Below are 16,550 nucleotides of genomic sequence, written 5' to 3' on the forward strand. Positions count from 1 at the left end.
CAACATCACACAATTATCCTTCATTGTATTAAAACATTTTTTCAACGTTTGTGTATCAAACACAAACAGTATGGAAAACAAGTAACGAAATTTCTGCCACAAATACATAGTAGCACGAAATATATCTGAGGTGTTGTGTGCACCAACATTTGAGAACACAAGCTCCCTCCTCCACTGTAACATATCCACTAAATATATCAGGAGAAAGAAATCCAGCCGATCACATAAACTCGCGGTGACGAGTCTGCCGACTGCTAGAAGTGACGGACACGCTACCCCCCCCCCCCCCCCTCCGGCAGGGACATCGCAACATCTTGCGAGCGCCAATGAGGAGAGATCCGCACATGTATCAGCTATGCCGGCAGCCGCACGCTCATCCCCTGGTATCCATATGCCCGCAGTACGCAAAGCTCAGGGGTCGGAGAGAGACTGTCACCAAGCAGTCAACCGATCAGCAGCAGCAACAGTAAGTAAAAATCCAATTAAGAAGTCGACGTGTCCATCCAGCATAAGAAAATAACATTAGCAGGAATACACGCACTAGCAAGTGGACTTGCGTAGATGGATTCCTTCAAAACATTCCAACAAAGAAAACTGAGATCATAAATACATTACAAACGACAGGAAGCTTTATCTGTGCAGAGGAAATCGAGGGAGGACACGTTTACCAGAGACATTGAATTGGAAATCTGCCAGAGAGAAACGTAAAATATCTCTGCCTTTCTTTTACTGTTGATAATAAGCTAAACAGCAAAGTGAGTGGCATAAAGAAACCTCGCTGATAAAATGTCTCCATCCTACAGTTCCAAATTATTGGGCAGAGGACCCATGTGGATGAAATGAGAGAAGACGCCAGTGCTTGTATCTGCTAGAAATTCTTTTTAGCAACAGTGTGAACTCATAATGTACTGGTACACTGGCCGCTTCTGATTTAACTGCTTTTATTTTACAACCAGTTTATGTATTTCGGACCATCTTGAGATAAAAAAACACGAGAAGTGTAGAATCCGTGTCAAAAGCTCCTTAATCTTCCATCTGAACAAAAACCTCACACCAGATACCTTTAATGGACCACATGAAGTTCTCATAGACATGCCAAAGAAGCAGGTACACTGAAGTTTATGTAGAATCTCGGATTCCTCTGGCGTGAGTGCTTTATCTGACAGTATTATTAAATTCGTAATCAGAAAATAAATATTTATTTTAGACATACCAAAACAGAGATCGGATGCAAGGCAGTATTTTGAAAGAACAGAGACACAAAGGAAAATAGTGTTACGCAGCTTCTTTTGGCGGCGCAGCTACGCTGATGAGGGAACATGTGATCTCCACAATAGCGCGAAAGAATGCTACAAAGATTGCTATAATGATGAGGACCAAACTAATGAAGTCTTTAAACACGAAAAGGAAAGAATGTTCTATCACGCTCAAAAGTATCCGAGCGACTAGAATTACATTCCTCCTGATTTGCATACAGCCCACATAACGTAAGTTCCTTGCAAGTTTTCTAATCACCAATCGGTACAATCGTTTGACTATACAAAACCACTAGAGTTGCGGAATAATGGCCTTTATCTGATGTAACAGTGAAATTGAATTTTTTCTGGATGTCTTACTTTACAGCGATGCAACAACTGATCTGTTGGATACCGAAGGGTGTTTAGGAAAGTCAAACAGTTAGACACCTCCATCTTCTACAGACAAGTCTGCCCAGGTCCTAACCTTATAGAACGAACAAGGTGGAGAGTGGTAGCTCACCAGTCTGTGAGCAAATTGTCCACTGCAACCAATGTTACCAACCAAATTCAGCATTTACAAGTAAACTGCGTCATGCTTTATGAATGAAATGCTAATATCTGGATATATAAATGAGTGAATGATGTGGCTTAGGACTCTTTTGTTAGTTGACTGGCTAATAGAAAACTCAATTACTCTTCAGAAACTTTTACACAAAACTAACAGTGACCATTTTTATTTCAGGTTTTGAGAATCGGCGCAATCGGATAACACTAGCGGAATTGTTTTTTGCAATTCAGCTGCTAATTCTGAAGTAAGTAATTCATTACTTTTGTGTTTAGAACCCATTTATGTTGCAAATCTTATTTGTAGATTATTAAACTGTACCAATGAAAGGTGCAAACACCGTGCATTAATTCAGGAGATAAGTGGGAAATTATAGCAGCCATTGTACTAGGCAGCAGAGTACAATTTGTGTGGCACTTTACATAGTGCACTGTCTCATGAAGTTCCTCATGTTGTACTGTGATCAGGCACATCCAAATTTCAGTTCAATCTACTAAACTCCGTTGATGACATGTGCTTTTTAGCACTTCTTTCAGTGCCACGTAACATTTAGAAGCAAGCATTGATTCCAGTTACTAATCATATGCTTTACTCTAAACCTATAAAACCTCATTCTCCCACAGATATGTGTTTTCATACAAACCAGTAAAATCTCAATATATCATAAGTGAGATTAGAAATCCTCTCATTCGCATGTAACAAATTATTGCTGTGCATTTATCACTTCTATGGTAGGTTTTTCTCAGGCCAAGCTTTAGGTGCTCTTATTAAGCTATAAACCTTCAACAAAATACGAACTAATTTCAGTGTAGGGAAAAAAATTGAAATGGGGCTTCAGGTGGGGAGGTACCCCAAACATTAAATACATGGGACACTGCGATTATTGTGAGCAAAGAGTACAGACTGCACACAGATTAATGTGAAATTCTGGTGGTGTTCGGACCAAGTGCAATGTCACGTCCAGTCGTAGTGAAACGGTGCCAACAATTTTACGAAGGCCGCACAGACGAGGAAGATGCTGATCGGATTGTGTTGATCTTACAACATACGATTTCCATCTTTTGGCAAGCTGAAAGAACATCTGAGGGAAAGAGATTTTCCAACGATGAGGATGCCGGCCGAAGTGGCCGAGCGGTTCTAGGCGCTACAGTCTGGAACCGCGCGACCGCTACGGCCGCAGGTTCGAATCCTGCCTCGGGCGTGGATGTGTGTGATGTCCTTAGATACATTAGGTTTAAGTAGTTCTAGGTACTAGGGGACTGATGACCTGAGCACTTAAGTCCCATAGTGCTCAGAGCCATTTGAACCATTATTGAACGATGAGGATGTTTGCACAGCAGTTCTGAAATAGTTCCGTCAACAAGGAGCGGAGTACTATCGTCGAGGAATTGAAGGATTGATAGAACTTTCCGACCGTCGTATACAAATACTTGGTGACTATGCTGAAATATAGTGTCATTTATTTGTGTCAATTTGAAGGATAGTGTAAAATCCAATAAAAGTTTCTTGGCCTCTCATAATAACCATTTGGAGTCTCCACATACAAATAAAAACATCAATATAACTTCTTTGCGTGTTAAAATAAAGGCATGAGAATCTGCAATAGCTTGGTGATCTCATTTCACAAATATGTACATTTAACAATCTCTCTCTGAGAACTACAGACAATTGATATGATTTAAATTTCAGATTTAATACTTTAAAATACAAAGCTACCGACTGGAAATTACCAACACAGGTCGTATAAGTAACCATTTAGTCTGCTACATTTGTGAAAGAGGCCCCATATTCGTAAATGTAGTATTATGGTGGACACGGGGACAGCAGCAGGATAATATTGAGGCAAAACATTAATAATGTTACATTGAACCATTGACACTGGGGGAGCAGGAAGAGGAGAGCCATTTAAATTTAATGTAACGTAGTACAACGTAAGAATAAAAAGAAAAACGGCTTCCTCCCGTCAGTTGTTTCGACTGGAAGATTATAACAATCATAGTATATCTAATACTAAAATATGGGCATATACATGCGCATTCACAGAAATAAAACTAATATGTCATAAGCTAATTATACGTTAAATGGAACAAATACAACGTATAGCTATATTCTAATAAATAGATGTAAATGTAAAATCAATCGGTAAGTTGGTTTTTATGAACCCTTTCGCTTGTGAGTTGGTGCCAGCACCAGCTGAACCGTCTGCGACCTCTCCTGTCGTATAGCGATGTGCAAGGTGCTCCTTCCACGCTAGATTCTCCTTGCTGCGGCGTGTTTCCCTCTTTGCTCTCATTATGAAAACTTTACAATGAAAGAAAAGGATGCGTGCATGGTAGTAGGATGGCTTTGCCAGTACGAGTGGAGTCTTTATTGTTGCCTGATTTCCGACGATGTCATGCAATGTTGCCAGATTTCTACCTCCACTTGTATGTCGCCATAGGCCAATCATCTGCTGTGTAAAATGGTGGGAAATTCAAAAAATGTCCGGAAATTCAAATTAGCCCTGTTGTAGTAAGTGTAAAACAGCGGGAAATTAAAAGTTCAAGGTGGCAGATCCAGCTAAATTGCCCTAAGTATAAAATCCAAAGTGACAGTAATAGGCTGTTTGTGCTATTTGATTTTCCCCAGTGCTATGATGTCACAATCCAAGATGGTGGACCAGGGCATATGGGTGTAGTCTTCCTGATTGCAAATCATAGAAGCTATGTATAGAATCTAAGATGGGGTATGGGTGCAGCCTGCATGGTTGTCAGATTTCATGTGTTCTAAGTTTAAAATTCTGTTCTAAGTACTAAATGTGGGAGATTAAAAAATGAACTCACCGTAAGTTTGAAACTGTGAAGCCCACTGACACAGCTAGGGAGTTTAAACAATTTACGCCACGTGAGTCACACTGTCGTTAAAACGCTGTGTTGTTTAAACAACTACTGTTGTGTGTAGTTGGGTGGGATAGAAATATCTGCGTCTTTATTTAAACATTTGTTGCATCGGGAGGGCGTCTGTCATGCCACCTGCCATCATCCTCACAATACTGTAGATGCCTCAGTCGCCCTTGTGTAGCCATAGACCGATGGACATTGAGTCTCAAGTTTAGAAGCAAAGAGCCTACTCATCCTAAGTTAAGAATTGTGAAAAATTCTATATCCAAGATGGTAGTTCTAATTGCCACCACTAGTACATTGTTTATGATAACACTGCAAGCACCGACCCCTCTCCCACAACCCCTCTGACATAACTGCCCATATGACTAAGTTAAAATGGTGGGCAATTTTGAAAATTCAAAAAGCACACTTATGTTTTAGTTCATATTTAAAACGTCGGAAAAGTAAAAGCTGTCACAGGTTAAAATGATCTCAGTTGTGCAATGCCGCACACGTAAGCCCTGCAACACAGTTTTATTTCGCGTGTGCTGGAAGGAAATTCAGAAATAAGAGACACACATTTGTTCTCTGGTACATGGACATGTGTACTGGCTCAGGAACCGAAAGGTTCACGTTCTACGCTTTTAAAATTCACAGCCAAGAAATTATTGTGTTGGAGGGATGGTGTCTATTAAGCAGACCGCTTTTGTCAAAAGGCAGCTCACAATTCCGTCAAAAAAATATGTGAAGTTATATGCACTAGGCATGCATCCACCACATTTGAGAGTTAAACAAGTGATAAGAGGAATCACGATCGTCAAAAACGTTGAAAATACAGGTTACGGAAAAAGAATTATATGGTTCTACAGTAGTGGTTCCGCCTAGTTGTGTACGTCATTTCGAAGTAAAAAAACAGTCAGCTCTACTAGGCAGAGGAGTCGGCTACATCTGGTGGCGGCTGAGTGGCGGGTAAGAGGCACGCTGATTCAGTGACGGTGAACGCTCTGCGAGCAGAGGATTGGTGCAGCAGCGGTGAGCAATGTGTCGCCAATTCTCATCAGTTAAGGAAGACATAAGAGTAAATTTTTTTGGGAGGATCCAGGGGATGGGTTGCGATTGCAGATAATTGATGGTGCAGTACATCCATTCTATCCGTTCGGTAGCATCGCAGGAGATATGCAGTTAGTTAACTGTCAAATATAGATACTGGACGTTTCTGCAGGATTTCTAAATAATTTCTGACGAACACTGGCGCAAGATCACTACATATTGTTTCTAACAATCTACATGTGGACAGTAAATCAAACGACATTCATCATTCCTGTAAGCTGAAACCGATCTACTTTTTGGGCTGGAATAGCATTTTAAGGGATTCTTACCCGATTCCTCGCATAAACTGGAATGAACGAGTTGATCATCGGATGTGTCTAATGGATTTCTAAAGAACTTCTGACGAATGCACGTGTGGATCCTTTGGCAAGTGTGCTTGTGCAGGAAGTCTTTTGTGTCTAAGGCTGCGGACGGTCATGGTAGCGAGTATCGGGAGATAAGTGATGAAATTGCCGTGTACGTGGACTTCGTAAGTCTACTAGGGTGTGGGTCATTGAAACATGTTCGAGTGGTCAAACGTAGAGTCATTCGAGCTAGTGGTGACTGCAAGGTCAGAACACCATAGCGACCAGTGATGAGTGTTGTCGAAAGACAAAGTCCCTCTTCCTTCTGGAGAAAACGGTTGACGGAGCCTTCATTTGTCTTTGGAAGTACATGGCCACTCGTTAGCAGTTAACTGTTGTCATATATTACCAACATGAATGTGAGAACGGTTGTCATACGTGTCAGTAGAATGGAATCAAACGCGTATAAACCTTACATAAGGCGGAAAAAGACATATGGTGTCGTCATGAAACACCCAAATGCTTTTGTCGTTTTGTGTGCAGCATGTGGATTGAGTTTCAGGCATTCTGCAACCAGCGTATTTGGAACATTTTAAGTCTTTAGTCTAAGAATATTTAACTAATAGATCACAATGCCTTGTACTGGAATGGAAATGCCAAACAGCCCACTATATATAAACGATTTAACAGATAGCGTCAGCAGCTCTATACGACTGGTGATGTTGCTGTTGTGCAGAGCAAAGTATCATTGTTGAACGATTGTAAGAAACGCGGAAAACTGAGGTCAAAATTTCCTCTGATTGTAATGAAATCTGCCAATTTTAAATGTATGGCATTAGTTATAACGTACAGGAAGAACCTGGTAGTATCTAATTACAAGATTAGCAGTGAACATCGTACAGATATTTAAGAGCAATACTATTGAACAGAACAACCAACTAAAATCAGTACTAAGGAAGGCAAGTACATGTGTTATGGGAAAATTCAATGCATCTGTAAACGAAATCGCATACAAGATGCTAACGACATCTGTTGGGGAGTATTGATTCAGTTCTCAAGCAACTGGGAAGGTGAGTGGGCGTGTTCTGCAAAAATCAAATGTATCCATAAAGAAATAGTACACAAGGCGCTATTACCAACAATTCTAAAGTATTTTCCAAGTGTCTAGGGCCCTTATTAAGAATGCTTGATAACAGGCATTGAATTCAGACACCCACTAGTAGGATTTTAGCTGATTGATAGAGCTCCCATACGAATGTGCAACAGAAATGTTCGGAAAATTTAATGGCATTTCCTGGTAGAATGATGTAGTTCTCGTGAGATCGTATTTTGTGAAGGAGTATGGACGTCAGAATGGAGTAAAGACGTTACCCATAGGACTGTGCGTCCCTCTAGCAGACGTGATGAAAGCGAGGTCACTGGGAAGGGTAGGCATATACAGACAACGGCGTTTGTGGTCCAAATTTGCGGAATGCTGCAGATTTTGTGGTAACAGCGTGAACAAGAACAGAACGCTGATTCATCCTGATTTTTAGTAATAACTGTGAAGCAAGTATTGAATCAAATGATCCCACTGGCTGTAAAATATTTTTTAGTAGAAGTCACAACCGGTTTGGGGTCAACTGAAGGCGGATCTTCAGCTGGTACATTACTTTTAACAAGTCATAGCGGAAAGATAATTGAGTTAGAGCCACTACTCACCATTCACACCAGATTTTAAACAAATAGCATGCTAAAAGCGGTACTCCATAGTTAAAATGAAAGGGATAGCAGAACAATGTCACGAGCAGGAAGGTGGCTGAGTGACAGCAGGCGAGGCAGTAGAGACCCACTTCTTTGTCAGGGAAAGCAAGTGAATGGTTCAAATGGCTCTGAGCACTATGGGACTTAACTTCTGAGGTCATCAGTCCCCTAGAACTTAGAACTACTTAAACCTAACTAACCTAAGGACATCACACACATGCATGCCCGAGGCAGGATTCGAACCTGCGACCGTAGTGGTCGTGCGGTTCCAGACTGTAGCGCCTAGAACCGCTCGGCCGAAAACAACTGAGATGGGTCTATTATTCATTAGTGATATGAAGGCTGCCGCTAATTTGAGAAATTGGGCAGATGAAACTTACCTATTTATGGCGAGACTATGTATAGCGAGTGACACAAAGACGTACATTATGTATCATGAGACACTGAGTTAAGTGCAAACATTTAATGAACTGGCTATGGCACATGTCCAGGGCTGTCGTAAACAAAACAGTGTGTGGCTTCTTAGGGAGAAACTCAGTAGTCTGCAACAGAAAAATGGTGAATCGGCGGAGTCCTCCTCGGACAGGATTAGGTAGATCAATGCACAAACTTATGAACTAATGCAGAATAAAGAGACTGACAGAATCATCCAGCGTGAGGCGAAGAAGGCTTTAGATGTATGTGGGAGAGGTATTGCTGTTAACATGTCAAGAAGAGTCAGGGTGGAGAACCGAAATGATTTGTGCGCTTTATTAGGATCACCATATGCAACTTGAAGACAGAGTGACTGTAGTGTTTTCTCCTCCAAGGCAAAGTGTTATAGGTGTGGGCAAATGGGTCACATCTGAAAGCAGGTCCACCAGCTAGAATGTTATGAGTTACCAGAGTAAAAAACGGGATGAATAACATCCAAGTAAATATTCCTTAAAATGGGAATGGGGATGCCTGATCCATTGGATGGCATTTCCAGTAGAACAGAATACTGTATAAATGTATGTGGAGATGGAATGCTGCTTGCTGGCACAGTAAACGGTATGCCACATAAAATTTTGGTGGATACAAGTACTCATGTTTGGTCTTCAGTCTCGATCTTGTGGGCAGAAAGAGGATGAGGTCTCCTCAATATAGTTTACAAAGTGTAGGGGACAATGATGTGACGTCATTGTGAACAATCCTGTTCAGTTTTAGAGTTGGAACTAAGAATTTTTAGTAGCATATGGAAGTGGTGCCACATGTTGTTGAGGGGTACCATACGATTCTAGGACTGGACTTTTTGATAAACATTACACAAAAATTGACCTTTCAGAGCACACTATGGACATATTTTCTTCTTCGCGGGGGGGGGGGGGGGGGGGGTGTTGTGTTACAATGTCGCAAGCTTCAGCAATCATGAAGGGATTAGCAAATACACCGCAACCACATTCACTAAAGATCGGTTCACATAATACCATACTGCGAGGTACAGGTAAGCCAGTCTGGTTATGGATTAGAGTACATACGGACGTACAGAAGGAAGTATAGTGTGTTGTTGAGCCATAGGAACATAATGGGGAACTGGAGAAGTCACACAGCTTTATACACAGAAGTGTAGTATGCATCAGTGAAATGGATGGAGATTTTATGGTCCTGGTTATTCTTGTGGCATGGATGAAGTGAGTCTCCCAATTGGTTTACTGACTGCTAATTTTAATGTCGTAGAGGAGGATGATTCAGATAGGTGAAGCGATGATCTTTTGCCGTAAGCAAACCATTGATGTCACTGTGTAACTTCAGAAAATAAAGCACTTTCAAGCCCAATTAATGTAAGCGTTGTTATGCCTGTTTACAGATTTGTTTCATCCAAATGGCCAAATTCCTGTAACGTTACTCATGCACAGGGTACAAATGGGGAGCAACAGTGGTTCTGCAGAGCTTATTCCGGTCAGAAAATTAATGATGTCAGTACTTTTTGTTGTCAGTGTTCCAGGAAGTGCTTCGATTTCAGCACCCTTTTCTGTCATTGTTCAGGAAACTGGCGATGTAAACACATTCCAGTGTCGCGGTTTCTGGTGCCGAGGCAATAGCACTTGTTATATTCAGGGTCACTGTCCCTCTACCCTCGTTTTGGCCTCGTTTTGTTATAAGAAATTATTTTTACTATTATCCTAACTACTTGAGTACCATCATTTGTTGTCGTGAGAGTACCATGCAATGAAGTTTAAAAAAAATGACTGTAAATATTACGGGGTAAGACAGTTGGGCACTATAAATTAACAATATCATAGTTTTTCTCAAAAATGACGGTAAATATTAATATAAGGTACTTTGACAGCACAGTGTATGTGTATAAATTTACGACCTCATGTAAATTATGTAAATATTTTAGTCTGCTACGTGAACTGTGTGTGTGTGTGTGTGTGTGTGTGTGTGTGTGTGTGTGTGTGTGTGTGTGTGTGTGTGTGTCAGAGAGAGAGAGAGAGAGAGAGAGAGAGAGAGAGAGAGATTAAATTCTAGCCAATATTAGCATGACTAATGACTGCACTCAAGTTTCATATCTTAGTTAACATCAATTACAAGCAAAGTATTGAGCTACTGACGTCCCCCTCACGTCATACCAGCAACGCACACATATTGTACTGACATCATTATGGCATTGTACTAATGTCACCCATACCTTGCACGTACTTTTCACAACACTTTATGTAGATGTGTATATGCCTGATGTGAAATGTGTCCAATCGTGCAGAAAAAGATGTATGCAATGCAGATGTAACTGCGCATTGTAAATGAGTAGCTGTCTGGGGCTAAGTATGGGTCTTCTTGAGCAAGGGCCAATTACAGTGCAGCTTGTGCTCAAAAGTATCCAAACGATGTCAGTTATTTATCATTCATGCCCTGCTGCTTTCGGCCAGTAGCCACAGGGCCTCACTACTCTCATGCAGTTTGCTCTTCATTGTAGGTCTGTGGTGTGTAGTAACAGAATCAAGGGGAGCGTATTTGTTATAACAAATTAATTTTCTATTATTATTCTAATTACGTAAGTGTGTGTGTGTTGTCCTTAGCGTAAGTTAGTTTAAGTAGTGTGTAAGCCTAGGGACCGATGACCTCAGCAGTTTGGTCCCATAGGAACTTACCACTAACTAATGGATGAATACCTTCAAGTTCTTAATTAACACAATTAGCAGCAAAGTATTGGTCATTTTCTGTAATTTTCTGTAATTGTAGCAAATTGTTAACGTAAGTATCCACACTAAGAATGAATCTGAAACCACTGCTACGAAGAAACACGTCTTGATTTACGTTTAGTGCCTATTTACACGAAATTTTCAACTAAACTCGCACTTTAGCAAGCCTCAGCTGGTATTGAGAAAGCACACATGAAAATCTACCAAGTTGGTGATTGCTGAGGACCCACTGGCTAAGCCCAACTTGTTAGGACTTGCTGATATAAAACTGCAGAGAGACATTCTGTCTACAAGTATGTAATCCAGTAGATACTCAGTATTCCAATGCCATTGCGTAAGTGTTATATTAAACAAGCAGAAGAAAAATATTTTTGACCACAATTCCGTCAAATAAAGATATTATCTAATTATGACTGAGTCAAATGGTTCAAATTGCTCTGAGCACTATGGGACTTAACATCTGAGGTCATCAGTCCCCTAGAACTTAGAATTACTTAAACCTAACTAACCTAAGGACATCACACACATCCATGCCCGAGGCAGGCTTCGAACCTGCGACCGTAGTAGTCGCGCGGTCCCAGACTGAAGCGCCTAGAACCGCTCGGCTACACCAGCCGGCTTGACTGAGTCAGGCAATGTTATTTCTTAAGAAAAAGAGATAGTGTATCTAATGCAATCTATTATCATTTTCTCTATAGTCCTAATTATTTAACGAAGGAATCGAGACACCGTTGTATGTTTTGCGTTACAAGTGTAGTCGCCTCCGGATGCTATAATATTCACTGTACAACACTATATCATGGACTGAAGATGTCACCAGATGCGTGGTTGACAAGGAACCACCCTCAGCATGATATCTTCTGACCTGGCGTTCCGTTACGGAGTACTCTTCAAGACCTCACATCAGTCATACCGGCGCAGTTAACAGTACTGGTTAAATGTATCGAAAAAGTGCTATCGGTAAGAAATCTCTTGCCAAAGTTTGACATTCTCAATGTAGATCTTTCTCCCACTGTAGGTGGGTGCCAACGAGATATTTTCACACGTCGAGGAAACAACAGGTGATTGAAATTTCTTGTAAAGATCCTGCTGAAACAAAAACGCATTTGTTTTAATGATTGCCGCTCCAATTCATGTATCATACCCGTGACACTCTTTCCCCTATTTCGCAATACCACAAAACGAGCTAATCTCTTTGTAAATTTTTCGAAATCCTCTGTAAATCCTGTCTGATGCGGATTCCACAAAGCACATCAGCACTCCAGAGGACGGCGGACATCTCTAGTCGACGCGCGGTGTGGCCACGCGGTTTGAGGCGCCATATTACCGATTTGAGGCCCCTCCCACCGGAGGTATGAGTCCTCTTTTGGGCATGGATGCGTGTTGTTCTTCGCATAAGTTAGTTTAAGTAGTGTGTAAGTCTAGGGACCGATGACCTCATCAGTTTGGTCCCTTAGGAATTCACACGCATTGAACATTTTTTGAAGTGTAGTGTAAGCAGTCTATTTACCAAACATGTTGCATTTTTTAAGCGTTCTGCCAATAAATCGCAGTACCTGGTTTGCTTTCCCCACAAAATTATCCGTCTGATCGTTCCACCTTAAGTTATTCGTAATCGTATCCCTAGATAACTGTAATCCTTAAATATTATGATCGAATTCCCACATACCTGATACAGACGTCCAACCATCTCTTCATCAACGTCAGCTGGTCTTCAACAATTTACTGTAGACCTTCTCCATCGACTTCTCCTGCTGTACATTTTCCCTTGTACATTATCATATTTTGAGCTGCAACTGTGGATCTACTTGGAACATGATGGTGTAACTAAAATTCATCAATAAGTAGCCTGCAGGTATGGATTCATAATATTACTTACTGTTGTAAGGAAATGGATGATGCGTGATGTAAACTTCTTTCATCGCGTTGTGACTGTTAATACAATGTTTGACCATTTAATAAACCAGTAGTGGAGCTGGCCTTCAGAAACCTGTTACCAGTCTTACCAGTAAACAAGAAGTTTCAGGTCATTGACGCTAAAAATGTAAACACAATATGGATGTGCTATACTTAGGGAACTGAGGGCTGAAAAGTGTTTCTAAGTACAGGCTTTTTCGAAATGGGTGAGGAGGAATTATTATTGTTGAATAATGGGTATGTGGCACTGTTTTATAGTGAAACAGTAAATGGTATAAACACCACAGGTTTTATTAGTTAAGTTTTGACTGTCATGTAAGAATGTGAAATATATACATATTAACTGTAAACTTTTTCTTTCCCTGTTTTATTTTATCCACATTCCCTCCATTTCGTGTAATAAGCTTACTAATACCATCATTGTCACGTGAACTGACATATTGGAATCTTACATCTTTAGGGTATTTATATAAGAAATTTTGAAGGTGTCATTAATGGCAACTGTGTCTATGTATATGCAGTAAGTGCATTTACTACAATACAATGTACTACCATGTGAACAGGCACACTTGTTACACATGTCGATGTTAATGTCAACTGAGAATCTTATACTGTCTTTATAACTAATTTGTGGTGTGAATGTCATTGCGATTTCAGGATAGTTGTTTGCAAGAATAGTGTAAGAGGAGCTTAATATGTTGTTAACATCCAACTTGATTCTGCAGGTCACAGAAGCACTGTCGCTGAATAGACAATACCGTGTAAGTACGACAGACAATTATACCCAGGGGATTATCAAGAGTAATAAATGAGGTACTGTTTGACGAATGCTAGACATTTGTTTGAAACAGCATGATACGTTAACACATGCAACTGTCATATCATTATATTTCGTGAAACAGGAGTTGTTGTATTATCTTAAATTCTTCCCTTAGTTTTTATTGAACTGCAAAGTGGAGTCTTAATTAGGTGATTATAAAACACAGCGGAATGAAATAATATCGCCACACTTGACAAGGACGACATGTGGACATCTTAACGTAATTCTTGCCGTACCCGCATTGCAATAGTACAATATCAGAAAAAGCCACTGGGATTAACATCACACAGTTAATATTTTCTTCATATGTGTAGAGCAAACACTGCAGTTACAAATTGAAGCTTAACACACAAAATAGTGTAATAAGATCAGCCGTGTACTGCAAGACGTTAAAGCACCTCTTATAAAACAATGTCTCGATTTCGTTGTTAAATAATTAAAACTATACAAAGACTGGTAAGTTTTCAGTAGGTACGCTGGTTGTTTCCGTTAAGAGCTGCGATATGACATTGCTTCTAGGACTCAATCATAATTCGGTAATATCCTTATTTGACGAAATTGTGATGAAAAATATGTGTCTCCTGCTGCTGCTTCGATATCACTTATGTAGTGGCATTAGCATACACGGCATTTACTGGTTTACACACAGCACTAGACGATATATCTATCTGCAGTTTCATGTTGGCTAAACCTAGCACGTAGGGGCTCTCAAAAAGTACTTCGCCAGTGAGTCAGTACTTCAGCAATCACTGACTCAGTAGAAATTCATGTGTGCTTTCTCAAGACAGGTTGAGGCTTGCAAAAATGCGAGTTTAGTTGAAAGTTTAATGTAAATTTGCACAAAAGATAGTTCAAGACATGTTTCTTCCTAGCAGTGGTTTCAGCCTTATTCTTAGAGTGGATACTTGCGTTAAAAATCAGCTGCAAGTATAGAAAATTGCAGAAAATGGCCAATACTTTTCCGCTAATTTTGTTAATTAAGACCTTGATGGTACCCATCAATTATGGTGACAATGGCTAGCATTTTTAGTTGGGATAGCACCCTGTCTGAGACACACACACACAATTCGCCTATAGGGCTAACATTTTTGGAGAATTTACCATGACATCATACTCTGTTATGTCAAAGTATGATATTTTAATATTTACCATCATTTTGCAGAATATGCTATGACATCTCCAATTTATACTGTCAATATACTGTTAAAGTGTCTTAGCTTGTAGGATTTGCTGCTAATGGTCTTCTCATTAGAGAGAATGATGAAACTTACATAAATTGAATAATAATAGAAAATTAGTTTGTTATAACATATACCCTCACCCTGATTCTGTTACTACACACCACAGACCTACAATGAAGAGCAAACTGCATGGGAGTAGTGAGGTCCTGTGGCTGTTGGCCGAGAGTAGCAGCACATGGCTGATAAATAATTCACATCGTACAGATACTTTGGAGCACGGGCTATGTACAATTGGTGCAATGTCAGTACAACATCATAATGATGCTGATACAACGTGCATGAGCCATTGGTACAATGTGCGTGTGACGTCAATAGCCTAACACTCTGTATCCAATTGTGTTAATTAAGATACAAAATGTAAAGGCAGTCGTGATATAGTACTAATGGAGAGAATTCTTAGGCGTGATTGCTCTCAGGCACATACACACATACACTATACCTACAGGACTGACATTTATGCATAATTTACAATGGCAGCATTAATTTATAGACGCACAGTCTGATAACAAAGTGTATTTTGTTAAAATATACCGCCATTTTCCATAATATACCATGCTCTCATGATTTATAATGTCAATGTATCTTCCATTAATATTTACTGCCATTTTGTAGAATATGTTAGGACCTCTTTAATTTATACTGTGAAAGTGTCTTGCTCGCAATATTTGCAGTCATTTTTTTAACCCCGCTGCTAATGGTCTTCTCACTAAAGCGAATAACGAAACTTTTGTAACTGGGATAATAATAAAAAATTAATTTGTTAGAACAAGTATCCACACCCTCATCCTCCCACTACAGAGCATAGATCTAGAATGGAGTTCAATGAAACTGCAGTAAAGCTGCAGGCATTTCCCTGGGAGTATGATGACACTGACGTTTCGCAACTGGCTGAGAGGAAAACAGGTGGGTGAGGGGAGGGTATGTGACCTTGACTATAACAAGCACAGTTGCCTCAGCACCAGATCACTGGAATGTGCTGACTTTGCTAGTTCCTGGTTCGCTGACACCAAAAGGGCTGACAGCAGCGATTTTCGGACCAAAGCAGACCCTGTACAGTTACTAACGATACTCTGGTAACTCATTTACCTACAAAGACTTTTTAGTTTGTTATGTTTTGGAAAGGTTTTTTGTAGATATAAATGCAAGTAATCGAGATTAAACTTTTTCCATTGGATTTGTAAATCTGTAGTGAGTTTTTGGGCAGTCGAATAATATGATGAGAGCCAAGACTGAATGCTATCTTTCACTTCACGCTGTCTAACCCTAATGTTCCTTTTTGTGCTGACGTAAACACACTAGGTGGCTTTGCACGCTACTCATCACCTCAAATATCGAGAGCAGCAGTGTCAAGAGGGCATTCTCTCTTCAGTACGTTACACAAGTAATACATCAAATGTTTTATTAAAGTCTTGGGACAAGGAACACAACACAAAAACCAAATTACAATATTTTATATAAATTTTTATTCATTAATGGCAAGCTATACAGATCGATACACCCTTCCCTAATAATCCAAAAATCTAATAGTTTATCGAAACCAATACTCATGAGAAGTGTGAGAAATGTGTATAATACCAAATAAAAGAACTAGATGGAAGTGGAAAGAA

General features: G+C 40.0%; 1 long non-coding RNA gene across 1 annotated transcript in view; it reads left to right on the top strand.

The window, feature by feature from the left end:
- Positions 1-1,979: 1,979 nt before the first annotated feature.
- LOC126469551 (uncharacterized) overlaps positions 1,980-16,550 on the top strand; it is a 112,683-nt gene continuing 98,112 nt past the window's right edge. The window contains exon 1 of the long non-coding RNA XR_007586011.1: positions 1,980-2,050. This is a non-coding gene — a long non-coding RNA (uncharacterized LOC126469551). The remainder of the gene's footprint in view (positions 2,051-16,550) is intronic.

Source organism: Schistocerca serialis, chromosome 3 (genome assembly GCF_023864345.2).
Source record: "Schistocerca serialis cubense isolate TAMUIC-IGC-003099 chromosome 3, iqSchSeri2.2, whole genome shotgun sequence".
Classification (NCBI taxonomy): Eukaryota; Metazoa; Arthropoda; class Insecta; order Orthoptera; family Acrididae; genus Schistocerca; species Schistocerca serialis.